Source organism: Castor canadensis, chromosome 1 (genome assembly GCF_047511655.1).
Source record: "Castor canadensis chromosome 1, mCasCan1.hap1v2, whole genome shotgun sequence".
Lineage (NCBI taxonomy): Eukaryota > Metazoa > Chordata > Mammalia > Rodentia > Castoridae > Castor > Castor canadensis.
The window spans coordinates 82,670,200-82,697,140 of NC_133386.1; positions in this window are offsets into that span (position 1 = coordinate 82,670,200).

The following is a 26,941-nucleotide window of genomic DNA, read 5'->3' on the forward strand; positions in this document are numbered from 1 at the left end:
GTGTATGAGCGTGTGAGTTTTGAATGTGTGTGTAAGTGACTGTGCGGGAGTGTAAATGTGAGTGTGCGAGCGTCTGGAATTTTTTTCTCTGTAGGTGTGCATGTGATTGCAAGGGAGTCATGTGTGGGTGAGTGTGAGTGTGAGTTTTGGGGTGTTGGTGGGTGTATGTGAGTGAATGTGTGACTGCATCTGTGTGTACATGTGTATTTGAACATGAATTTCTTTGTTCATGGGTGCGAGAGTTAGTGTGAATGAGTTAGTGTGTGACATTGTGTTTTGGTGTGGGGAGGTGTGTGAGAATGTGCAGGCGTTTGCAAGTGAGTGTGTCAGTGAGTTTGGGATTGAGTGGGCGTTGGTGCTTGGGTGCGGGAGTGTGAATGATTGTGTGAGGTTGGTTCTTGTGTGCGTTGGTGTGAGTGTGTGCGTGTGTGTGTGTATGTGTTTGAGTGCATGCAGTGGGAGATATGTGGGTGAGTATGAGAGTCAGTGAATGAGTGCATTTGTATGTTACTGTGTTGGCTTGGGTGTATTCACGTCTGCGTATGCACGTGTGTTTTTTAAGTGTGATTGTGTTTTTCTGTGAGTGTGTGAATGTGAGGGTAGGGGTGTGTGTGTTGTCTCCTGTGTGTGTTCACATGTGTGTTAGTGTTTGTTTATATCTGTGTGTGTTTCTGTGTTTGTACGTGTCTGATTACATTTGAGTGTGAATTTGTAAATATGTGCATGAATGAGCGTGTGCATCTATGTTTGTGATTGTGGACGTTTGGGTGTGTGTACGTGTACATATCTGAGTGTGTATGGCAGTGAGTGTTTGTGAATGAGTCAGTGTGTGTGTGTATGGGTGTGTACGTGTGTGTGTGTGAGATGGGAACGGGTGTGCGTTTGTGATGTGTGTCAGTGTGTTGCCTCGGGTTTGAGTATCGATTCAATATTGTGGGTGAGTTTGTGGGTGAGTGTGTGTGTGAGAGAGTGTGAATGTCTGCATGTGTATGTTCATATGTGTGTAAGTGTGTGTGAGGGTGAGTGTGTGACTTGTGTGGTTATAAGTGTGTAAGGGTGTGTGTGACTGTGTGTTGGCATCTGTGTATGTGTGTTTGTGTTTTCATGTGTATATGCTTGTGAGTGTGTAATTTTGTGTGTGTATAGGTGCGAGTCCATTTTTGAGTACGTATGAATATGTGAGTGAGAGCGAGAGTAGGTACATATGTGTGATTGTATGTGCGTATAGTGTTGAGTGTGTATTTCTGTGTGTGTGTAGGTGTGTGAGCCTATTTTTGAGTGTGAGTGTTTGTGACTTACTGTGTAAGTGTGTATGTTGGTGTGTGAGTGCTTGTGTCCAAGGGTGTATGTATATGAATGTTTTTGTGTAAGGGTTTTTGTGTGTGCTGGTGTGTGATGTGTACAATAGTGTGTTTTGCGTTATGTGTCTGTGTGTTGTGTTTGTGTTTGTACTCGTGCATTTGTGTGTACGTGTAGGTTCATATGTGTGTGAGGGTGAATGTGTGTGTGCTTTTGAGTGTGTGTATGGGTGTGTGCAGGTGTGTTGGCATCTGTGTATGTGTGTGATTATGTTTGTATGTGCATAGGCTTGTGAGTGCGTATTTGTGTGTGTAGGTGTTTGAGATGATTTTTGAGTGTGAGTGAGTATAAATGTGTGAGTGACTGAAAGGGGGTACATATGTGATATGGCATGTACATATGTTTGTGAGGTGAGTGTGTGACTTCTGTGTTTATAAGTGTGTAAAGTGTGTGTGACTGTTGGCATCGGTGCATGTGTGTTTGTGTTTTCATGTGTATATGCCTGGGAGTGTATATTCTTGTGTGTGTATAGGTGTGAGTCTATCTTTGAGTGAGTGAGTATGACTGTGTGAGTCAGAGTTAGAGTGGGTAAATTGTGTGATTGTATGTGTGTATATTTGTGAGTGTGTATTTCTGTGTGTGTGTAGGTGTGTGAGTCTACTTTTGAGTGCGAGTGAGTACGAAGGTGTGAGTGAGTGACAGGTGTGCATAATGTGTGATTGTATGTGCGTATATATGTGAGTGTGTATTTCTGTACGTGTGTAATGTGTGACTGTGTGTTGGCATGTGTGCTTGTGTTTTGACGTGTATATGCTTGTGAGTGTGCCTTTTTGTGTGTGTATAGGTGTGAGTCAATTTTTAAGTAAGTGCGTATGACTGTGTGAGTGAGAGTGAGAGTGGGTACCTATGTGTGATTGTATGTGTGTATACTTGTGAGTGCATATTTCTGCGTGTGTGAGTGTGTAAGTGTGGGTGTTTGTATCTGAGTTTGAGGGAATGTGAGAGAGTGTGTCTGTGTTTGTGTGTGTACGTTTGATAGCATGTGTCGGTGAGTGTGTGTCAGTGACAGTCTGCGTGAGAGTTTTATTCGTGGGAGTTGGCTTCTGTGTTTCAGTACGTATTTCAATGTGTGTGAGTTATGTGTGGGTGTGTGTGACTGATGGGTCTTAGTGGGTTGGCTTATGGGTCAGAGTATGAATTCAAGGGTGTGTGTGTGTTTGTGTGTGTGAGTGTGAAAGCATGTGAATGCGTTTGGTGTGAGGGTGTGTGTGTGAGTGTTGGTGTTCATGGGTTTGTATGGGTGTGCATGAGTGTGTGTTGTCATCTGTGCATGTGGGCATTTGTGTTTGTAGGTGTATATGCTTGTGAGTGGGTATTTGTGTGTGTGTAGGTGTTTGAATCTCTTTTTGAGTGTGAGTGAGTATAAATGTTTGAGTGACGGAAAGGGGGTACATATGTGATATTGTATGTACCTGTTTGTGAATGTGTATTTTTGTGTGTGTAGAGGTGTGAGTCTATTTTTGAGTAAGGGGGTATGAGTGTGTGAGTCGGAGTAAGAGTGGGGACATAGGTGTGACTGTATGTGCGTATATTTGTGAGTATGTATTTCTGTGTGTGGGTGTGGGTGTGTGAGTCTGTTTTTGAGTGTGAGTGAGTATGAATGTGTGAGTGAATGACGGGGTGCATATGTGTGATTGTATGGGCACATGTTTGTGAGTCTGTATTTCTGTGTGTGTGGGTGTGTAAGAGGGTGTATAAATGTGTGTTTCAGTGAATGCGAGAGAGCGTATTCCCGTGTGTGTTTGTGTTTCTGTGTGTGTGTGATTGCATGTGGTGTTGAGTGTGTGAGTGTGAGTGACAGAGTCAATGTGAGAATTTTGTTTTTGTGAGTTGGCTTGTGTGTCTGTGTGTGTTTGAATGTGTATGTGAGGGGTGAGTGTGTGTATTTGTGTGATGTGTCTTAGTGGGTTGGCATGTGTGTCTGAGTATGGATTCAAATGCTTTGGAGGGTGTTTGTGTGTGAGTGCGAGACAGAGTAAATGTGTAAACGTGTAGGTGTATGAGCGTGTGAGTTTTGAATGTGTGTGTAAGTGACTGTGCGGGAGTGTAAATGTGAGTGTGCGAGCGTCTGGAATTTTTTTCTCTGTAGGTGTGCATGTGATTGCAAGGGAGTCATGTGTGGGTGAGTGTGAGTGTGAGTTTTGGGGTGTTGGTGGGTGTATGTGAGTGAATGTGTGACTGCATCTGTGTGTACATGTGTATTTGAACATGAATTTCTTTGTTCATGGGTGCGAGAGTTAGTGTGAATGAGTTAGTGTGTGACATTGTGTTTTGGTGTGGGGAGGTGTGTGAGAATGTGCAGGCGTTTGCAAGTGAGTGTGTCAGTGAGTTTGGGATTGAGTGTGCGTTGGTGCTTGGGTGCGGGAGTGTGAATGATTGTGTGAGGTTGGTTCTTGTGTGCGTTGGTGTGAGTGTGTGCGTGTGTGTGTGTATGTGTGTGAGTGCATGCAGTGGGAGATATGTGGGTGAGTATGAGAGTCAGTGAATGAGTGCATTTGTATGTTACTGTGTTGGCTTGGGTGTATTCACATGTCTGCGTATGCACGTGTGTTTTTTAAGTGTGATTGTGTTTTTCTGTGAGTGTGTGAATGTGAGGGTAGGGGTGTGTGTGTTGTCTCCTGTGTGTGTTCACATGTGTGTTAGTGTTTGTTTATATCTGTGTGTGTTTCTGTGTTTGTACGTGTCTGATTACATTTGAGTGTGAATTTGTAAATATGTGCATGAATGAGCGTGTGCATCTATGTTTGTGATTGTGGACGTTTGGGTGTGTGTACGTGTACATATCTGAGTGTGTATGGCAGTGAGTGTTTGTGAATGAGTCAGTGTGTGTGTGTATGGGTGTGTACGTGTGTGTGTGTGAGATGGGAACGGGTGTGCGTTTGTGATGTGTGTCAGTGTGTTGCCTCGGGTTTGAGTATCGATTCAATATTGTGGGTGAGTTTGTGGGTGAGTGTGTGTGTGAGAGAGTGTGAATGTCTGCATGTGTATGTTCATATGTGTGTAAGTGTGTGTGAGGGTGAGTGTGTGACTTGTGTGGTTATAAGTGTGTAAGGGTGTGTGTGACTGTGTGTTGGCATCTGTGTATGTGTGTTTGTGTTTTCATGTGTATATGCTTGTGAGTGTGTAATTTTGTGTGTGTATAGGTGCGAGTCCATTTTTGAGTACGTATGAATATGTGAGTGAGAGCGAGAGTAGGTACATATGTGTGATTGTATGTGCGTATAGTGTTGAGTGTGTATTTCTGTGTGTGTGTAGGTGTGTGAGCCTATTTTTGAGTGTGTGTTTGTGACTTACTGTGTAAGTGTGTATGTTGGTGTGTGAGTGCTTGTGTCCAAGGGTGTATGTATATGACTGTTTTTGTGTAAGGGTTTTTGTGTGTGCTGGTGTGTGATGTGTACAATACTGTGTTTTGCGTTATGTGTCTGTGTGTTGTGTTTGTGTTTGTACTCGTGCATTTGTGTGTACGTGTAGGTTCATATGTGTGTGAGGGTGAATGTGTGTGTGCTTTTGAGTGTGTGTATGGGTGTGTGCAGGTGTGTTGGAATCTGTGTATGTGTGTGATTATGTTTGTATGTGCATAGGCTTGTGAGTGCGTATTTGTGTGTGTAGGTGTTTGAGATTATTTTTGAGTGTGAGTGAGTATAAATGTGTGAGTGACTGAAAGGGGGTACATATGTGATATGGCATGTACATATGTTTGTGAGGTGAGTGTGTGACTTCTGTGTTTATAAGTGTGTAAAGTGTGTGTGACTGTTGGCATCGGTGCATGTGTGTTTGTGTTTTCATGTGTATATGCCTGGGAGTGTATATTCTTGTGTGTGTATAGGTGTGAGTCTATCTTTGAGTGAGTGAGTATGACTGTGTGAGTCAGAGTTAGAGTGGGTAAATTGTGTGATTGTATGTGTGTATATTTGTGAGTGTGTATTTCTGTGTGTGTGTAGGTGTGTGAGTCTACTTTTGAGTGCGAGTGAGTACGAAGGTGTGAGTGAGTGACAGGTGTGCATAATGTGTGATTGTATGTGCGTATATATGTGAGTGTGTATTTCTGTACGTGTGTAATGTGTGACTGTGTGTTGGCATGTGTGCTTGTGTTTTGACGTGTATATGCTTGTGAGTGTGCCTTTTTGTGTGTGTATAGGTGTGAGTCAATTTTTAAGTAAGTGCGTATGACTGTGTGAGTGAGAGTGAGAGTGGGTACCTATGTGTGATTGTATGTGTGTATACTTGTGAGTGCATATTTCTGCGTGTGTGAGTGTGTAAGTGTGGGTGTTTGTATCTGAGTTTGAGGGAATGTGAGAGAGTGTGTCTGTGTTTGTGTGTGTACGTTTGATAGCATGTGTCGGTGAGTGTGTGTCAGTGACAGTCTGCGTGAGAGTTTTATTCGTGGGAGTTGGCTTCTGTGTTTCAGTACGTATTTCAATGTGTGTGAGTTATGTGTGGGTGTGTGTGACTGATGGGTCTTAGTGGGTTGGCTTATGGGTCAGAGTATGAATTCAAGGGTGTGTGTGTGTTTGTGTGTGTGAGTGTGAAAGCATGTGAATGCGTTTGGTGTGAGGGTGGGTGTGTGAGTGTTGGTGTTCATGGGTTTGTATGGGTGTGCATGAGTGTGTGTTGTCATCTGTGCATGTGGGCATTTGTGTTTGTAGGTGTATATGCTTGTGAGTGGGTATTTGTGTGTGGGTAGGTGTTTGAATCTCTTTTTGAGTGTGAGTGAGTATAAATGTTTGAGTGACGGAAAGGGGGTACATATGTGATATTGTATGTACCTGTTTGTGAGTGTGTATTTTTGTGTGTGTAGAGGTGTGAGTCTATTTTTGAGTAAGGGGGTATGAGTGTGTGAGTCGGAGTAAGAGTGGGGACATAGGTGTGACTGTATGTGCGTATATTTGTGAGTATGTATTTCTGTGTGTGGGTGTGGGTGTGTGAGTCTGTTTTTGAGTGTGAGTGAGTATGAATGTGTGAGTGAATGACGGGGTGCATATGTGTGATTGTATGGGCACATGTTTGTGAGTCTGTATTTCTGTGTGTGTGGGTGTGTAAGAGGGTGTATAAATGTGTGTTTCAGTGAATGCGAGAGAGCGTATTCCCGTGTGTGTTTGTGTTTCTGTGTGTGTGTGATTGCATGTGGTGTTGAGTGTGTGAGTGTGAGTGACAGAGTCAATGTGAGAATTTTGTTTTTGTGAGTTGGCTTGTGTGTCTGTGTGTGTTTGAATGTGTATGTGAGGGGTGAGTGTGTGTATTTGTGTGATGTGTCTTAGTGGGTTGGCATGTGTGTCTGAGTATGGATTCAAATGCTTTGGAGGGTGTTTGTGTGTGAGTGCGAGACAGAGTAAATGTGCAAACGTGTAGGTGTATGAGCGTGTGAGTTTTGAATGTGTGTGTAAGTGACTGTGCGGGAGTGTAAATGTGAGTGTGCGAGCGTCTGTAATTTTTTTCTCTGTAGGTGTGCATGTGATTGCAAGGGAGTCATGTGTGGGTGAGTGTGAGTGTGAGTTTTGGGGTGTTGGTGGGTGTATGTGAGTGAATGTGTGACTGCATCTGTGTGTACATGTGTATTTGAACATGAATTTCTTTGTTCATGGGTGCGAGAGTTAGTGTGAATGAGTTAGTGTGTGACATTGTGTTTTGGTGTGGGGAGGTGTGTGAGAATGTGCAGGCGTTTGCAAGTGAGTGTGTCAGTGAGTTTGGGATTGAGTGGGCGTTGGTGCTTGGGTGCGGGAGTGTGAATGATTGTGTGAGGTTGGTTCTTGTGTGCGTTGGTGTGAGTGTGTGCGTGTGTGTGTGTATGTGTGTGAGTGCATGCAGTGGGAGATATGTGGGTGAGTATGAGAGTCAGTGAATGAGTGCATTTGTATGTTACTGTGTTGGCTTGGGTGTATTCACATGTCTGCGTATGCACGTGTGTTTTTTAAGTGTGATTGTGTTTTTCTGTGAGTGTGTGAATGTGAGGGTAGGGGTGTGTGTGTTGTCTCCTGTGTGTGTTCGCATGTGTGTTAGTGTTTGTTTATATCTGTGTGTGTTTCTGTGTTTGTACGTGTCTGATTACATTTGAGTGTGAATTTGTAAATATGTGCCTGAATGAGCGTGTGCATCTATGTTTGTGATTGTGGACGTTTGGGTGTGTGTACGTGTACATATCTGAGTGTGTATGGCTGTGAGTGTTTGTGAATGAGTCAGTGTGTGTGTGTATGGGTGTGTACGTGTGTGTGTGTGAGATGGGAATGGGTGTGCGTTTGTGATGTGTGTCAGTGTGTTGCCTCGGGTTTGAGTATCGATTCAATATTGTGGGTGAGTTTGTGGGTGAGTGTGTGTGTGAGAGAGTGTGAATGTCTGCATGTGTATGTTCATGTGTGTAAGTGTGTGTGAGGGTGAGTGTGTGACTTGTGTGGTTATAAGTGTGTAAGGGTGTGTGTGACTGTGTGTTGGCATCTGTGTATGTGTGTTTGTGTTTTCATGTGTATATGCTTGTGAGTGTGTAATTTTGTGTGTGTATAGGTGCGAGTCCATTTTTGAGTACGTATGAATATGTGAGTGAGAGCGAGAGTAGGTACATATGTGTGATTGTATGTGCGTATAGTGTTGAGTGTGTATTTCTGTGTGTGTGTAGGTGTGTGAGCCTATTTTTGAGTGTGAGTGTTTGTGACTTACTGTGTAAATGTGTATGTTGGTGTGTGAGTGCTTGTGTCCAAGGGTGTATGTATATGAATGTTTTTGTGTAAGGGTTTTTGTGTGGGCTGGTGTGTGATGTGTACAATATTGTGTTTTGCGTTATGTGTCTGTGTGTTGTGTTTGTGTTTGTACTCGTGCATTTGTGTGTACGTGTAGGTTCATATGTGTGTGAGGGTGAATGTGTGTGTGCTTTTGAGTGTGTGTATGGGTGTGTGCAGCTGTGTTGGCATCTGTGTATGTGTGTGTTTACGTTTGTATGTTGTGCATAGGCTTGTGAGTGCGTATTTGTGTGTGTAGGTGTTTGAGATTATTTTTGAGTGTGAGTGAGTATAAATGTGTGAGTGACTGAAAGGGGGTACATATGTGATATGGCATGTACATATGTTTGTGAGGTGAGTGTGTGACTTCTGTGTTTATAAGTGTGTAAAGGTGTGTGTGACTGTGGGCATCGGTGCATGTGTGTTTGTGTTTTCATGTGTATATGCCTGGGAGTGTATATTCTTGTGTGTGTGTATAGGTGTGAGTCTATCTTTGAGTGAGTATGACTGTGTGAGTCAGAGTTAGAGTGGGTAAATTGAGTGATTGTATGTGTGTATATTTGTGAGTGTGTATTTCTGTGTGTGTGTAGGTGTGTGAGTCTACTTTTGAGTGCGAGTGAGTACGAAGGTGTGAGTGAGTGACAGGTGTGCATAATGTGTGATTGTATGTGCGTATATATGTGAGTGTGTATTTCTGTACGTGTGTAATGTGTGACTGTGTGTTGGCATGTGTGCTTGTGTTTTTACGTGTATATGCTTGTGAGTGTGCCTTTTTGTGTGTGTATAGGTGTGAGTCAATTTTTAAGTAAGTGCGTATGACTGTGTGAGTGAGAGTGAGAGTGGGTACCTATGTGTGATTGTATGTGTGTATACTTGTGAGTGCATATTTCTGCGTGTGTGAGTGTGTAAGTGTGGGTGTTTGTATCTGAGTTTGAGGGAATGTGAGAGAGTGTGTCTGTGTTTGTGTGTGTACGTTTGATAGCATGTGTCGGTGAGTGTGTGTCAGTGACAGTCTGCGTGAGAGTTTTATTCGTGGGAGTTGGCTTCTGTGTTTCAGTACGTATTTCAATGTGTGTGAGTTATGTGTGGGTGTGTGTGACTGATGGGTCTTAGTGGGTTGGCTTATGGGTCAGAGTATGAATTCAAGGGTGTGTGTGTGTTTGTGTGTGTGAGTGTGAAAGCATGTGAATGCGTTTGGTGTGAGGGTGGGTGTGTGAGTGTTGGTGTTCATGGGTTTGTATGGGTGTGCATGAGTGTGTGTTGTCATCTGTGCATGTGGGCATTTGTGTTTGTAGGTGTATATGCTTGTGAGTGGGTATTTGTGTGTGGGTAGGTGTTTGAATCTCTTTTTGAGTGTGAGTGAGTATAAATGTTTGAGTGACGGAAAGGGGGTACATATGTGATATTGTATGTACCTGTTTGTGAGTGTGTATTTTTGTGTGTGTAGAGGTGTGAGTCTATTTTTGAGTAAGGGGGTATGAGTGTGTGAGTCGGAGTAAGAGTGGGGACATAGGTGTGACTGTATGTGCGTATATTTGTGAGTATGTATTTCTGTGTGTGGGTGTGGGTGTGTGAGTCTGTTTTTGAGTGTGAGTGAGTATGAATGTGTGAGTGAATGACGGGGTACATAGGTGTGATTGTACGGGCCTATGTTTGTGAGTCCGTATTTCTGTGTGTGTGGGTGTGTAAGAGGGTGCATAAATGTGTGTTTCAGTGAATGCGAGAGAGCGTATTCCCGTGTGTGTTTGTGTTTCTGTGTGTGTGTGATTGCATGTGGTGTTGAGTGTGTGAGTGTGAGTGACAGAGTCAATGTGAGAATTTTGTTTTTGTGAGTTGGCTTGTGTGTTTGTGTGTGTTTGAAAGTGTATGTGAGCGGTGAGTGTGTGTATTTGTGTGATGTGTCTTAGTGGGTTGGCATGTGTGTCTGAGTATGGATTCAAATGCTTTGGAGGGTGTTTGTGTGTGAGTGCGAGACAGAGTAAATGTGTAAACGTGTAGGTGTATGAGCGTGTGAGTTTTGAATGTGTGTGTAAGTGACTGTGCGGGAGTGTAAATGTGAGTGTGCGAGCGTCTGGAATTTTTTCTCTGTAGGTGTGCATGTGATTGCAAGGGAGTCTTGTGTGGGTGAGTGTGAGTTTTGGGGTGTTGGTGGGTGTATGTGAGTGAATGTGTGACTGCATCTGTGTGTACATGTGTATTTGAACATGAATTTCTTTGTTCATGGGTGCGAGAGTTAGTGTGAATGAGTTAGTGTGTGACATTGTGTTTTGGTGTGGGGAGGTGTGTGAGAATGTGCAGGCGTTTGCAAGTGAGTGTGTCAGTGAGTTTGGGATTGAGTGTGCATTGGTACTTGGGTGCGGGAGTGTGAATGATTGTGTGAGGTTGGTTATTGTGTGCATTGGTGTGAGTGTGTGCGTGTGTGTGTATGTGTGTGAGTGCATGCAGTGGGAGATATGTGGGTGAGTATGAGAGTCAGTGAATGAGTGCATTTGTATGTTACTGTGTTGGCTTGGGTGTATTCACATGTCTGCGTATGCACGTGTGTTTTTTAAGTGTGATTGTGTTTTTCTGTGAGTGTGTGAATGTGAGGGTAGGGGTGTGTGTGTTGTCTCCTGTGTGTGTTCGCATGTGTGTTAGTGTTTGTTTATATCTGTGTGTGTTTCTGTGTTTGTACGTGTCTGATTACATTTGAGTGTGAATTTGTAAATATGTGCCTGAATGAGCGTGTGCATCTATGTTTGTGATTGTGGACGTTTGGGTGTGTGTACGTGTACATATCTGAGTGTGTATGGCTGTGAGTGTTTGTGAATGAGTCAGTGTGTGTGTGTATGGGTGTGTACGTGTGTGTGTGTGAGATGGGAACGGGTGTGCGTTTGTGATGTGTGTCAGTGTGTTGCCTCGGGTTTGAGTATCGATTCAATATTGTGGGTGAGTTTGTGGGTGAGTGTGTGTGTGAGAGAGTGTGAATGTCTGCATGTGTATGTTCATGTGTGTAAGTGTGTGTGAGGGTGAGTGTGTGACTTGTGTGGTTATAAGTGTGTAAGGGTGTGTGTGACTGTGTGTTGGCATCTGTGTATGTGTGTTTGTGTTTTCATGTGTATATGCTTGTGAGTATGTAATTTTGTGTGTGTATAGGTGCGAGTCCATTTTTGAGTACGTATGAATATGTGAGTGAGAGCGAGAGTAGGTACATATGTGTGATTGTATGTGCGTATAGTGTTGAGTGTGTATTTCTGTGTGTGTGTAGGTGTGTGAGCCTATTTTTGAGTGTGAGTGTTTGTGACTTACTGTGTAAGTGTGTATGTTGGTGTGTGAGTGCTTGTGTCCAAGGGTGTATGTATATGAATGTTTTTGTGTAAGGGTTTTTGTGTGTGCTGGTGTGTGATGTGTACAATACTGTGTTTTGCGTTATGTGTCTGTGTGTTGTGTTTGTGTTTGTACTCGTGCATTTGTGTGTACGTGTAGGTTCATATGTGTGTGAGGGTGAATGTGTGTGTGCTTTTGAGTGTGTGTATGGGTGTGTGCAGGTGTGTTGGCATCTGTGTATGTGTGTGATTATGTTTGTATGTGCATAGGCTTGTGAGTGCGTATTTGTGTGTGTAGGTGTTTGAGATTATTTTTGAGTGTGAGTGAGTATAAATGTGTGAGTGACTGAAAGGGGGTACATATGTGATAAGGCATGTACATATGTTTGTGAGGTGAGTGTGTGACTTCTGTGTTTATAAGTGTGTAAAGTGTGTGTGACTGTTGGCATCGGTGCATGTGTGTTTGTGTTTTCATGTGTATATGCCTGGGAGTGTATATTCTTGTGTGTGTATAGGTGTGAGTCTATCTTTGAGTGAGTGAGTATGACTGTGTGAGTCAGAGTTAGAGTGGGTAAATTGTGTGATTGTATGTGTGTATATTTGTGAGTGTGTATTTCTGTGTGTGTGTAGGTGTGTGAGTCTACTTTTGAGTGCGAGTGAGTACGAAGGTGTGAGTGAGTGACAGGTGTGCATAATGTGTGATTGTATGTGCGTATATATGTGAGTGTGTATTTCTGTACGTGTGTAATGTGTGACTGTGTGTTGGCATGTGTGCTTGTGTTTTGACGTGTATATGCTTGTGAGTGTGCCTTTTTGTGTGTGTATAGGTGTGAGTCTATTTTTAAGTAAGTGCGTATGACTGTGTGAGTGAGAGTGAGAGTGGGTACCTATGTGTGATTGTATGTGTGTATACTTGTGAGTGCATATTTCCGCGTGTGTGAGTGTGTAAGTGTGGGTGTTTGTATCTGAGTTTGAGGGAATGTGAGAGAGTGTGTCTGTGTTTGTGTGTGTACGTTTGATAGCATGTGTCGGTGAGTGTGTGTCAGTGACAGTCTGCATGAGAGTTTTATTCGTGGGAGTTGGCTTCTGTGTTTCAGTACGTATTTCAATGTGTGTGAGTTATGTGTGGGTGTGTGTGACTGATGGGTCTTAGTGGGTTGGCTTATGGGTCAGAGTATGAATTCAAGGGTGTGTGTGTGTTTGTGTGTGTGAGTGTGAAAGCATGTGAATGCGTTTGGTGTGAGGGTGGGTGTGTGAGTGTTGGTGTTCATGGGTTTGTATGGGTGTGCATGAGTGTGTGTTGTCATCTGTGCATGTGGGCATTTGTGTTTGTAGGTGTATATGCTTGTGAGTGGGTATTTGTGTGTGTGTAGGTGTTTGAATCTCTTTTTGAGTGTGAGTGAGTATAAATGTTTGAGTGACGGAAAGGGGGTACATATGTGATATTGTATGTACCTGTTTGTGAATGTGTATTTTTGTGTGTGTAGAGGTGTGAGTCTATTTTTGAGTAAGGGGGTATGAGTGTGTGAGTCGGAGTAAGAGTGGGGACATAGGTGTGACTGTATGTGCGTATATTTGTGAGTATGTATTTCTGTGTGTGGGTGTGGGTGTGTGAGTCTGTTTTTGAGTGTGAGTGAGTATGAATGTGTGAGTGAATGACGGGGTGCATATGTGTGATTGTATGGGCACATGTTTGTGAGTCTGTATTTCTGTGTGTGTGGGTGTGTAAGAGGGTGTATAAATGTGTGTTTCAGTGAATGCGAGAGAGCGTATTCCCGTGTGTGTTTGTGTTTCTGTGTGTGTGTGATTGCATGTGGTGTTGAGTGTGTGAGTGTGAGTGACAGAGTCAATGTGAGAATTTTGTTTTTGTGAGTTGGCTTGTGTGTCTGTGTGTGTTTGAATGTGTATGTGAGGGGTGAGTGTGTGTATTTGTGTGATGTGTCTTAGTGGGTTGGCATGTGTGTCTGAGTATGGATTCAAATGCTTTGGAGGGTGTTTGTGTGTGAGTGCGAGACAGAGTAAATGTGTAAACGTGTAGGTGTATGAGCGTGTGAGTTTTGAATGTGTGTGTAAGTGACTGTGCGGGAGTGTAAATGTGAGTGTGCGAGCGTCTGTAATTTTTTTCTCTGTAGGTGTGCATGTGATTGCAAGGGAGTCATGTGTGGGTGAGTGTGAGTGTGAGTTTTGGGGTGTTGGTGGGTGTATGTGAGTGAATGTGTGACTGCATCTGTGTGTACATGTGTATTTGAACATGAATTTCTTTGTTCATGGGTGCGAGAGTTAGTGTGAATGAGTTAGTGTGTGACATTGTGTTTTGGTGTGGGGAGGTGTGTGAGAATGTGCAGGCGTTTGCAAGTGAGTGTGTCAGTGAGTTTGGGATTGAGTGGGCGTTGGTGCTTGGGTGCGGGAGTGTGAATGATTGTGTGAGGTTGGTTCTTGTGTGCGTTGGTGTGAGTGTGTGCGTGTGTGTGTGTATGTGTGTGAGTGCATGCAGTGGGAGATATGTGGGTGAGTATGAGAGTCAGTGAATGAGTGCATTTGTATGTTACTGTGTTGGCTTGGGTGTATTCACATGTCTGCGTATGCACGTGTGTTTTTTAAGTGTGATTGTGTTTTTCTGTGAGTGTGTGAATGTGAGGGTAGGGGTGTGTGTGTTGTCTCCTGTGTGTGTTCACATGTGTGTTAGTGTTTGTTTATATCTGTGTGTGTTTCTGTGTTTGTACGTGTCTGATTACATTTGAGTGTGAATTTGTAAATATGTGCATGAATGAGCGTGTGCATCTATGTTTGTGATTGTGGACGTTTGGGTGTGTGTACGTGTACATATCTGAGTGTGTATGGCAGTGAGTGTTTGTGAATGAGTCAGTGTGTGTGTGTATGGGTGTGTACGTGTGTGTGTGTGAGATGGGAACGGGTGTGCGTTTGTGATGTGTGTCAGTGTGTTGCCTCGGGTTTGAGTATCGATTCAATATTGTGGGTGAGTTTGTGGGTGAGTGTGTGTGTGAGAGAGTGTGAATGTCTGCATGTGTATGTTCATATGTGTGTAAGTGTGTGTGAGGGTGAGTGTGTGACTTGTGTGGTTATAAGTGTGTAAGGGTGTGTGTGACTGTGTGTTGGCATCTGTGTATGTGTGTTTGTGTTTTCATGTGTATATGCTTGTGAGTGTGTAATTTTGTGTGTGTATAGGTGCGAGTCCATTTTTGAGTACGTATGAATATGTGAGTGAGAGCGAGAGTAGGTACATATGTGTGATTGTATGTGCGTATAGTGTTGAGTGTGTATTTCTGTGTGTGTGTAGGTGTGTGAGCCTATTTTTGAGTGTGTGTTTGTGACTTACTGTGTAAGTGTGTATGTTGGTGTGTGAGTGCTTGTGTCCAAGGGTGTATGTATGTGACTGTTTTTGTGTAAGGGTTTTTGTGTGTGCTGGTGTGTGATGTGTACAATACTGTGTTTTGCGTTATGTGTCTGTGTGTTGTGTTTGTGTTTGTACTCGTGCATTTGTGTGTACGTGTAGGTTCATATGTGTGTGAGGGTGAATGTGTGTGTGCTTTTGAGTGTGTGTATGGGTGTGTGCAGGTGTGTTGGAATCTGTGTATGTGTGTGATTATGTTTGTATGTGCATAGGCTTGTGAGTGCGTATTTGTGTGTGTAGGTGTTTGAGATTATTTTTGAGTGTGAGTGAGTATAAATGTGTGAGTGACTGAAAGGGGGTACATATGTGATATGGCATGTACATATGTTTGTGAGGTGAGTGTGTGACTTCTGTGTTTATAAGTGTGTAAAGTGTGTGTGACTGTTGGCATCGGTGCATGTGTGTTTGTGTTTTCATGTGTATATGCCTGGGAGTGTATATTCTTGTGTGTGTATAGGTGTGAGTCTATCTTTGAGTGAGTGAGTATGACTGTGTGAGTCAGAGTTAGAGTGGGTAAATTGTGTGATTGTATGTGTGTATATTTGTGAGTGTGTATTTCTGTGTGTGTGTAGGTGTGTGAGTCTACTTTTGAGTGCGAGTGAGTACGAAGGTGTGAGTGAGTGACAGGTGTGCATAATGTGTGATTGTATGTGCGTATATATGTGAGTGTGTATTTCTGTACGTGTGTAATGTGTGACTGTGTGTTGGCATGTGTGCTTGTGTTTTTACGTGTATATGCTTGTGAGTGTGCCTTTTTGTGTGTGTATAGGTGTGAGTCAATTTTTAAGTAAGTGCGTATGACTGTGTGAGTGAGAGTGAGAGTGGGTACCTATGTGTGATTGTATGTGTGTATACTTGTGAGTGCATATTTCTGCGTGTGTGAGTGTGTAAGTGTGGGTGTTTGTATCTGAGTTTGAGGGAATGTGAGAGAGTGTGTCTGTGTTTGTGTGTGTACGTTTGATAGCATGTGTCGGTGAGTGTGTGTCAGTGACAGTCTGCGTGAGAGTTTTATTCGTGGGAGTTGGCTTCTGTGTTTCAGTACGTATTTCAATGTGTGTGAGTTATGTGTGGGTGTGTGTGACTGATGGGTCTTAGTGGGTTGGCTTATGGGTCAGAGTATGAATTCAAGGGTGTGTGTGTGTTTGTGTGTGTGAGTGTGAAAGCATGTGAATGCGTTTGGTGTGAGGGTGGGTGTGTGAGTGTTGGTGTTCATGGGTTTGTATGGGTGTGCATGAGTGTGTGTTGTCATCTGTGCATGTGGGCATTTGTGTTTGTAGGTGTATATGCTTGTGAGTGGGTATTTGTGTGTGGGTAGGTGTTTGAATCTCTTTTTGAGTGTGAGTGAGTATAAATGTTTGAGTGACGGAAAGGGGGTACATATGTGATATTGTATGTACCTGTTTGTGAGTGTGTATTTTTGTGTGTGTAGAGGTGTGAGTCTATTTTTGAGTAAGGGGGTATGAGTGTGTGAGTCGGAGTAAGAGTGGGGACATAGGTGTGACTGTATGTGCGTATATTTGTGAGTATGTATTTCTGTGTGTGGGTGTGGGTGTGTGAGTCTGTTTTTGAGTGTGAGTGAGTATGAATGTGTGAGTGAATGACGGGGTGCATATGTGTGATTGTATGGGCACATGTTTGTGAGTCTGTATTTCTGTGTGTGTGGGTGTGTAAGAGGGTGTATAAATGTGTGTTTCAGTGAATGCGAGAGAGCGTATTCCCGTGTGTGTTTGTGTTTCTGTGTGTGTGTGATTGCATGTGGTGTTGAGTGTGTGAGTGTGAGTGACAGAGTCAATGTGAGAATTTTGTTTTTGTGAGTTGGCTTGTGTGTCTGTGTGTGTTTGAATGTGTATGTGAGGGGTGAGTGTGTGTATTTGTGTGATGTGTCTTAGTGGGTTGGCATGTGTGTCTGAGTATGGATTCAAATGCTTTGGAGGGTGTTTGTGTGTGAGTGCGAGACAGAGTAAATGTGTAAACGTGTAGGTGTATGAGCGTGTGAGTTTTGAATGTGTGTGTAAGTGACTGTGCGGGAGTGTAAATGTGAGTGTGCGAGCGTCTGTAATTTTTTTCTCTGTAGGTGTGCATGTGATTGCAAGGGAGTCATGTGTGGGTGAGTGTGAGTGTGAGTTTTGGGGTGTTGGTGGGTGTATGTGAGTGAATGTGTGACTGCATCTGTGTGTACATGTGTATTTGAACATGAATTTCTTTGTTCATGGGTGCGAGAGTTAGTGTGAATGAGTTAGTGTGTGACATTGTGTTTTGGTGTGGGGAGGTGTGTGAGAATGTGCAGGCGTTTGCAAGTGAGTGTGTCAGTGAGTTTGGGATTGAGTGGGCGTTGGTGCTTGGGTGCGGGAGTGTGAATGATTGTGTGAGGTTGGTTCTTGTGTGCGTTGGTGTGAGTGTGTGCGTGTGTGTGTGTATGTGTGTGAGTGCATGCAGTGGGAGATATGTGGGTGAGTATGAGAGTCAGTGAATGAGTGCATTTGTATGTTACTGTGTTGGCTTGGGTGTATTCACATGTCTGCGTATGCACGTGTGTTTTTTAAGTGTGATTGTGTTTTTCTGTGAGTGTGTGAATGTGAGGGTAGGGGTGTGTGTGTTGTCTCCTGTGTGTGTTCACATGTGTGTTAGTGTTTGTTTATATCTGTGTGTGTTTCTGTGTTTGTACGTGTCTGATTACATTTGAGTGTGAATTTGTAAATATGTGCATGAATGAGCGTGTGCATCTATGTTTGTGATTGTGGACGTTTGGGTGTGTGTACGTGTACATATCTGAGTGTGTATGGCTGTGAGTGTTTGTGAATGAGTCAGTGTGTGTGTGTATGGGTGTGTACGTGTGTGTGTGTGAGATGGGAACGGGTGTGCGTTTGTGATGTGTGTCAGTGTGTTGCCTCGGGTTTGAGTATCGATTCAATATTGTGGGTGATTTTGTGGGTGAGTGTGTGTGTGAGAGAGTGTGAATGTCTGCATGTGTATGTTCATATGTGTGTAAGTGTGTGTGAGGGTGAGTGTGTGACTTGTGTGGTTATAAGTGTGTAAGGGTGTGTGTGACTGTGTGTTGGCATCTGTGTATGTGTGTTTGTGTTTTCATGTGTATATGCTTGTGAGTGTGTAATTTTGTGTGTGTATAGGTGCGAGTCCATTTTTGAGTACGTATGAATATGTGAGTGAGAGCGAGAGTAGGTACATATGTGTGATTGTATGTGCGTATAGTGTTGAGTGTGTATTTCTGTGTGTGTGTAGGTGTGTGAGCCTATTTTTGAGTGTGTGTTTGTGACTTACTGTGTAAGTGTGTATGTTGGTGTGTGAGTGCTTGTGTCCAAGGGTGTATGTATATGAATGTTTTTGTGTAAGGGTTTTTGTGTGTGCTGGTGTGTGATGTGTACAATACTGTGTTTTGCGTTATGTGTCTGTGTGTTGTGTTTGTGTTTGTACTCGTGCATTTGTGTGTACGTGTAGGTTCATATGTGTGTGAGGGTGAATGTGTGTGTGCTTTTGAGTGTGTGTATGGGTGTGTGCAGGTGTGTTGGCATCTGTGTATGTGTGTGATTATGTTTGTATGTGCATAGGCTTGTGAGTGCGTATTTGTGTGTGTAGGTGTTTGAGATTATTTTTGAGTGTGAGTGAGTATAAATGTGTGAGTGACTGAAAGGGGGTACATATGTGATATGGCATGTACATATGTTTGTGAGGTGAGTGTGTGACTTCTGTGTTTATAAGTGTGTAAAGTGTGTGTGACTGTTGGCATCGGTGCATGTGTGTTTGTGTTTTCATGTGTATATGCCTGGGAGTGTATATTCTTGTGTGTGTATAGGTGTGAGTCTATCTTTGAGTGAGTGAGTATGACTGTGTGAGTCAGAGTTAGAGTGGGTAAATTGTGTGATTGTATGTGTGTATATTTGTGAGTGTGTATTTCTGTGTGTGTGTAGGTGTGTGAGTCTACTTTTGAGTGCGAGTGAGTACGAAGGTGTGAGTGAGTGACAGGTGTGCATAATGTGTGATTGTATGTGCGTATATATGTGAGTGTGTATTTCTGTACGTGTGTAATGTGTGACTGTGTGTTGGCATGTGTGCTTGTGTTTTTACGTGTATATGCTTGTGAGTGTGCCTTTTTGTGTGTGTATAGGTGTGAGTCAATTTTTAAGTAAGTGCGTATGACTGTGTGAGTGAGAGTGAGAGTGGGTACCTATGTGTGATTGTATGTGTGTATACTTGTGAGTGCATATTTCTGCGTGTGTGAGTGTGTAAGTGTGGGTGTTTGTATCTGAGTTTGAGGGAATGTGAGAGAGTGTGTCTGTGTTTGTGTGTGTACGTTTGATAGCATGTGTCGGTGAGTGTGTGTCAGTGACAGTCTGCGTGAGAGTTTTATTCGTGGGAGTTGGCTTCTGTGTTTCAGTACGTATTTCAATGTGTGTGAGTTATGTGTGGGTGTGTGTGACTGATGGGTCTTAGTGGGTTGGCTTATGGGTCAGAGTATGAATTCAAGGGTGTGTGTGTGTTTGTGTGTGTGAGTGTGAAAGCATGTGAATGCGTTTGGTGTGAGGGTGGGTGTGTGAGTGTTGGTGTTCATGGGTTTGTATGGGTGTGCATGAGTGTGTGTTGTCATCTGTGCATGTGGGCATTTGTGTTTGTAGGTGTATATGCTTGTGAGTGGGTATTTGTGTGTGGGTAGGTGTTTGAATCTCTTTTTGAGTGTGAGTGAGTATAAATGTTTGAGTGACAGAAAGGGGGTACATATGTGATATTGTATGTACCTGTTTGTGAGTGTGTATTTTTGTGTGTGTAGAGGTGTGAGTCTATTTTTGAGTAAGGGGGTATGAGTGTGTGAGTCGGAGTAAGAGTGGGGACATAGGTGTGACTGTATGTGCGTATATTTGTGAGTATGTATTTCTGTGTGTGGGTGTGGGTGTGTGAGTCTGTTTTTGAGTGTGAGTGAGTATGAATGTGTGAGTGAATGACGGGGTACATAGGTGTGATTGTACGGGCCTATGTTTGTGAGTCCGTATTTCTGTGTGTGTGGGTGTGTAAGAGGGTGCATAAATGTGTGTTTCAGTGAATGCGAGAGAGCGTATTCCCGTGTGTGTTTGTGTTTCTGTGTGTGTGTGATTGCATGTGGTGTTGAGTGTGTGAGTGTGAGTGACAGAGTCAATGTGAGAATTTTGTTTTTGTGAGTTGGCTTGTGTGTTTGTGTGTGTTTGAAAGTGTATGTGAGCGGTGAGTGTGTGTATTTGTGTGATGTGTCTTAGTGGGTTGGCATGTGTGTCTGAGTATGGATTCAAATGCTTTGGAGGGTGTTTGTGTGTGAGTGCGAGACAGAGTAAATGTGTAAACGTGTAGGTGTATGAGCGTGTGAGTTTTGAATGTGTGTGTAAGTGACTGTGCGGGAGTGTAAATGTGAGTGTGCGAGCGTCTGGAATTTTTTTCTCTGTAGGTGTGCATGTGATTGCAAGGGAGTCATGTGTGGGTGAGTGTGAGTGTGAGTTTTGGGGTGTTGGTGGGTGTATGTGAGTGAATGTGTGACTGCATCTGTGTGTACATGTGTATTTGAACATGAATTTCTTTGTTCATGGGTGCGAGAGTTAGTGTGAATGAGTTAGTGTGTGACATTGTGTTTTGGTGTGGGGAGGTGTGTGAGAATGTGCAGGCGTTTGCAAGTGAGTGTGTCAGTGAGTTTGGGATTGAGTGTGCGTTGGTACTTGGGTGCGGGAGTGTGAATGATTGTGTGAGGTTGGTTATTGTGTGCATTGGTGTGAGTGTGTGCGTGTGTGTGTATGTGTGTGAGTGCATGCAGTGGGAGATATGTGGGTGAGTATGAGAGTCAGTGAATGAGTGCATTTGTATGTTACTGTGTTGGCTTGGGTGTATTCACATGTCTGCGTATGCACGTGTGTTTTTTAAGTGTGATTGTGTTTTTCTGTGAGTGTGTGAATGTGAGGGTAGGGGTGTGTGTGTTGTCTCCTGTGTGTGTTCGCATGTGTGTTAGTGTTTGTTTATATCTGTGTGTGTTTCTGTGTTTGTACGTGTCTGATTACATTTGAGTGTGAATTTGTAAATATGTGCCTGAATGAGCGTGTGCATCTATGTTTGTGATTGTGGACGTTTGGGTGTGTGTACGTGTACATATCTGAGTGTGTATGGCTGTGAGTGTTTGTGAATGAGTCAGTGTGTGTGTGTATGGGTGTGTACGTGTGTGTGTGTGAGATGGGAACGGGTGTGCCTTTGTGATGTGTGTCAGTGTGTTGCCTCGGGTTTGAGTATCGATTCAATATTGTGGGTGAGTTTGTGGGTGAGTGTGTGTGTGAGAGAGTGTGAATGTCTGCATGTGTATGTTCATGTGTGTAAGTGTGTGTGAGGGTGAGTGTGTGACTTGTGTGGTTATAAGTGTGTAAGGGTGTGTGTGACTGTGTGTTGGCATCTGTGTATGTGTGTTTGTGTTTTCATGTGTATATGCTTGTGAGTGTGTAATTTTGTGTGTGTATAGGTGCGAGTCCATTTTTGAGTACGTATGAATATGTGAGTGAGAGCGAGAGTAGGTACATATGTGTGATTGTATGTGCGTATAGTGTTGAGTGTGTATTTCTGTGTGTGTGTAGGTGTGTGAGCCTATTTTTGAGTGTGAGTGTTTGTGACTTACTGTGTAAGTGTGTATGTTGGTGTGTGAGTGCTTGTGTCCAAGGGTGTATGTATATGAATGTTTTTGTGTAAGGGTTTTTGTGTGGGCTGGTGTGTGATGTGTACAATATTGTGTTTTGCGTTATGTGTCTGTGTGTTGTGTTTGTGTTTGTACTCGTGCATTTGTGTGTACGTGTAGGTTCATATGTGTGTGAGGGTGAATGTGTGTGTGCTTTTGAGTGTGTGTATGGGTGTGTGCAGCTGTGTTGGCATCTGTGTATGTGTGTGTTTACGTTTGTATGTTGTGCATAGGCTTGTGAGTGCGTATTTGTGTGTGTAGGTGTTTGAGATTATTTTTGAGTGTGAGTGAGTATAAATGTGTGAGTGACTGAAAGGGGGTACATATGTGATATGGCATGTACATATGTTTGTGAGGTGAGTGTGTGACTTCTGTGTTTATAAGTGTGTAAAGGTGTGTGTGACTGTGGGCATCGGTGCATGTGTGTTTGTGTTTTCATGTGTATATGCCTGGGAGTGTATATTCTTGTGTGTGTGTATAGGTGTGAGTCTATCTTTGAGTGAGTATGACTGTGTGAGTCAGAGTTAGAGTGGGTAAATTGAGTGATTGTATGTGTGTATATTTGTGAGTGTGTATTTCTGTGTGTGTGTAGGTGTGTGAGTCTACTTTTGAGTGCGAGTGAGTACGAAGGTGTGAGTGAGTGACAGGTGTGCATAATGTGTGATTGTATGTGCGTATATATGTGAGTGTGTATTTCTGTACGTGTGTAATGTGTGACTGTGTGTTGGCATGTGTGCTTGTGTTTTTACGTGTATATGCTTGTGAGTGTGCCTTTTTGTGTGTGTATAGGTGTGAGTCAATTTTTAAGTAAGTGCGTATGACTGTGTGAGTGAGAGTGAGAGTGGGTACCTATGTGTGATTGTATGTGTGTATACTTGTGAGTGCATATTTCTGCGTGTGTGAGTGTGTAAGTGTGGGTGTTTGTATCTGAGTTTGAGGGAATGTGAGAGAGTGTGTCTGTGTTTGTGTGTGTACGTTTGATAGCATGTGTCGGTGAGTGTGTGTCAGTGACAGTCTGCGTGAGAGTTTTATTCGTGGGAGTTGGCTTCTGTGTTTCAGTACGTATTTCAATGTGTGTGAGTTATGTGTGGGTGTGTGTGACTGATGGGTCTTAGTGGGTTGGCTTATGGGTCAGAGTATGAATTCAAGGGTGTGTGTGTGTTTGTGTGTGTGAGTGTGAAAGCATGTGAATGCGTTTGGTGTGAGGGTGGGTGTGTGAGTGTTGGTGTTCATGGGTTTGTATGGGTGTGCATGAGTGTGTGTTGTCATCTGTGCATGTGGGCATTTGTGTTTGTAGGTGTATATGCTTGTGAGTGGGTATTTGTGTGTGGGTAGGTGTTTGAATCTCTTTTTGAGTGTGAGTGAGTATAAATGTTTGAGTGACAGAAAGGGGGTACATATGTGATATTGTATGTACCTGTTTGTGAGTGTGTATTTTTGTGTGTGTAGAGGTGTGAGTCTATTTTTGAGTAAGGGGGTATGAGTGTGTGAGTCGGAGTAAGAGTGGGGACATAGGTGTGACTGTATGTGCGTATATTTGTGAGTATGTATTTCTGTGTGTGGGTGTGGGTGTGTGAGTCTGTTTTTGAGTGTGAGTGAGTATGAATGTGTGAGTGAATGACGGGGTACATAGGTGTGATTGTACGGGCCTATGTTTGTGAGTCCGTATTTCTGTGTGTGTGGGTGTGTAAGAGGGTGCATAAATGTGTGTTTCAGTGAATGCGAGAGAGCGTATTCCCGTGTGTGTTTGTGTTTCTGTGTGTGTGTGATTGCATGTGGTGTTGAGTGTGTGAGTGTGAGTGACAGAGTCAATGTGAGAATTTTGTTTTTGTGAGTTGGCTTGTGTGTTTGTGTGTGTTTGAAAGTGTATGTGAGCGGTGAGTGTGTGTATTTGTGTGATGTGTCTTAGTGGGTTGGCATGTGTGTCTGAGTATGGATTCAAATGCTTTGGAGGGTGTTTGTGTGTGAGTGCGAGACAGAGTAAATGTGTAAACGTGTAGGTGTATGAGCGTGTGAGTTTTGAATGTGTGTGTAAGTGACTGTGCGGGAGTGTAAATGTGAGTGTGCGAGCGTCTGGAATTTTTTTCTCTGTAGGTGTGCATGTGATTGCAAGGGAGTCATGTGTGGGTGAGTGTGAGTGTGAGTGTGAGTTTTGGGGTGTTGGTGGGTGTATGTGAGTGAATGTGTGACTGCATCTGTGTGTACATGTGTATTTGAACATGAATTTCTTTGTTCATGGGTGCGAGAGTTAGTGTGAATGAGTTAGTGTGTGACATTGTGTTTTGGTGTGGGGAGGTGTGTGAGAATGTGCAGGCGTTTGCAAGTGAGTGTGTCAGTGAGTTTGGGATTGAGTGTGCATTGGTACTTGGGTGCGGGAGTGTGAATGATTGTGTGAGGTTGGTTATTGTGTGCATTGGTGTGAGTGTGTGCGTGTGTGTGTATGTGTGTGAGTGCATGCAGTGGGAGATATGTGGGTGAGTATGAGAGTCAGTGAATGAGTGCATTTGTATGTTACTGTGTTGGCTTGGGTGTATTCACATGTCTGCGTATGCACGTGTGTTTTTTAAGTGTGATTGTGTTTTTCTGTGAGTGTGTGAATGTGAGGGTAGGGGTGTGTGTGTTGTCTCCTGTGTGTGTTCGCATGTGTGTTAGTGTTTGTTTATATCTGTGTGTGTTTCTGTGTTTGTACGTGTCTGATTACATTTGAGTGTGAATTTGTAAATATGTGCCTGAATGAGCGTGTGCATCTATGTTTGTGATTGTGGACGTTTGGGTGTGTGTACGTGTACATATCTGAGTGTGTATGGCTGTGAGTGTTTGTGAATGAGTCAGTGTGTGTGTGTATGGGTGTGTACGTGTGTGTGTGTGAGATGGGAACGGGTGTGCCTTTGTGATGTGTGTCAGTGTGTTGCCTCGGGTTTGAGTATCGATTCAATATTGTGGGTGAGTTTGTGGGTGAGTGTGTGTGTGAGAGAGTGTGAATGTCTGCATGTGTATGTTCATGTGTGTAAGTGTGTGTGAGGGTGAGTGTGTGACTTGTGTGGTTATAAGTGTGTAAGGGTGTGTGTGACTGTGTGTTGGCATCTGTGTATGTGTGTTTGTGTTTTCATGTGTATATGCTTGTGAGTGTGTAATTTTGTGTGTGTATAGGTGCGAGTCCATTTTTGAGTACGTATGAATATGTGAGTGAGAGCGAGAGTAGGTACATATGTGTGATTGTATGTGCGTATAGTGTTGAGTGTGTATTTCTGTGTGTGTGTAGGTGTGTGAGCCTATTTTTGAGTGTGAGTGTTTGTGACTTACTGTGTAAGTGTGTATGTTGGTGTGTGAGTGCTTGTGTCCAAGGGTGTATGTATATGAATGTTTTTGTGTAAGGGTTTTTGTGTGTGCTGGTGTGTGATGTGTACAATATTGTGTTTTGCGTTATGTGTCTGTGTGTTGTGTTTGTGTTTGTACTCGTGCATTTGTGTGTACGTGTAGGTTCATATGTGTGTGAGGGTGAATGTGTGTGTGCTTTTGAGTGTGTGTATGGGTGTGTGCAGCTGTGTTGGCATCTGTGTATGTGTGTGTTTACGTTTGTATGTTGTGCATAGGCTTGTGAGTGCGTATTTGTGTGTGTAGGTGTTTGAGATTATTTTTGAGTGTGAGTGAGTATAAATGTGTGAGTGACTGAAAGGGGGTACATATGTGATATGGCATGTACATATGTTTGTGAGGTGAGTGTGTGACTTCTGTGTTTATAAGTGTGTAAAGGTGTGTGTGACTGTGGGCATCGGTGCATGTGTGTTTGTGTTTTCATGTGTATATGCCTGGGAGTGTATATTCTTGTGTGTGTGTATAGGTGTGAGTCTATCTTTGAGTGAGTATGACTGTGTGAGTCAGAGTTAGAGTGGGTAAATTGAGTGATTGTATGTGTGTATATTTGTGAGTGTGTATTTCTGTGTGTGTGTAGGTGTGTGAGTCTACTTTTGAGTGCGAGTGAGTACGAAGGTGTGAGTGAGTGACAGGTGTGCATAATGTGTGATTGTATGTGCGTATATATGTGAGTGTGTATTTCTGTACGTGTGTAATGTGTGACTGTGTGTTGGCATGTGTGCTTGTGTTTTTACGTGTATATGCTTGTGAGTGTGCCTTTTTGTGTGTGTATAGGTGTGAGTCAATTTTTAAGTAAGTGCGTATGACTGTGTGAGTGAGAGTGAGAGTGGGTACCTATGTGTGATTGTATGTGTGTATACTTGTGAGTGCATATTTCTGCGTGTGTGAGTGTGTAAGTGTGGGTGTTTGTATCTGAGTTTGAGGGAATGTGAGAGAGTGTGTCTGTGTTTGTGTGTGTACGTTTGATAGCATGTGTCGGTGAGTGTGTGTCAGTGACAGTCTGCGTGAGAGTTTTATTCGTGGGAGTTGGCTTCTGTGTTTCAGTACGTATTTCAATGTGTGTGAGTTATGTGTGGGTGTGTGTGACTGATGGGTCTTAGTGGGTTGGCTTATGGGTCAGAGTATGAATTCAAGGGTGTGTGTGTGTTTGTGTGTGTGAGTGTGAAAGCATGTGAATGCGTTTGGTGTGAGGGTGGGTGTGTGAGTGTTGGTGTTCATGGGTTTGTATGGGTGTGCATGAGTGTGTGTTGTCATCTGTGCATGTGGGCATTTGTGTTTGTAGGTGTATATGCTTGTGAGTGGGTATTTGTGTGTGGGTAGGTGTTTGAATCTCTTTTTGAGTGTGAGTGAGTATAAATGTTTGAGTGACAGAAAGGGGGTACATATGTGATATTGTATGTACCTGTTTGTGAGTGTGTATTTTTGTGTGTGTAGAGGTGTGAGTCTATTTTTGAGTAAGGGGGTATGAGTGTGTGAGTCGGAGTAAGAGTGGGGACATAGGTGTGACTGTATGTGCGTATATTTGTGAGTATGTATTTCTGTGTGTGGGTGTGGGTGTGTGAGTCTGTTTTTGAGTGTGAGTGAGTATGAATGTGTGAGTGAATGACGGGGTACATAGGTGTGATTGTACGGGCCTATGTTTGTGAGTCCGTATTTCTGTGTGTGTGGGTGTGTAAGAGGGTGCATAAATGTGTGTTTCAGTGAATGCGAGAGAGCGTATTCCCGTGTGTGTTTGTGTTTCTGTGTGTGTGTGATTGCATGTGGTGTTGAGTGTGTGAGTGTGAGTGACAGAGTCAATGTGAGAATTTTGTTTTTGTGAGTTGGCTTGTGTGTTTGTGTGTGTTTGAAAGTGTATGTGAGCGGTGAGTGTGTGTATTTGTGTGATGTGTCTTAGTGGGTTGGCATGTGTGTCTGAGTATGGATTCAAATGCTTTGGAGGGTGTTTGTGTGTGAGTGCGAGACAGAGTAAATGTGTAAACGTGTAGGTGTATGAGCGTGTGAGTTTTGAATGTGTGTGTAAGTGACTGTGCGGGAGTGTAAATGTGAGTGTGCGAGCGTCTGGAATTTTTTTCTCTGTAGGTGTGCATGTGATTGC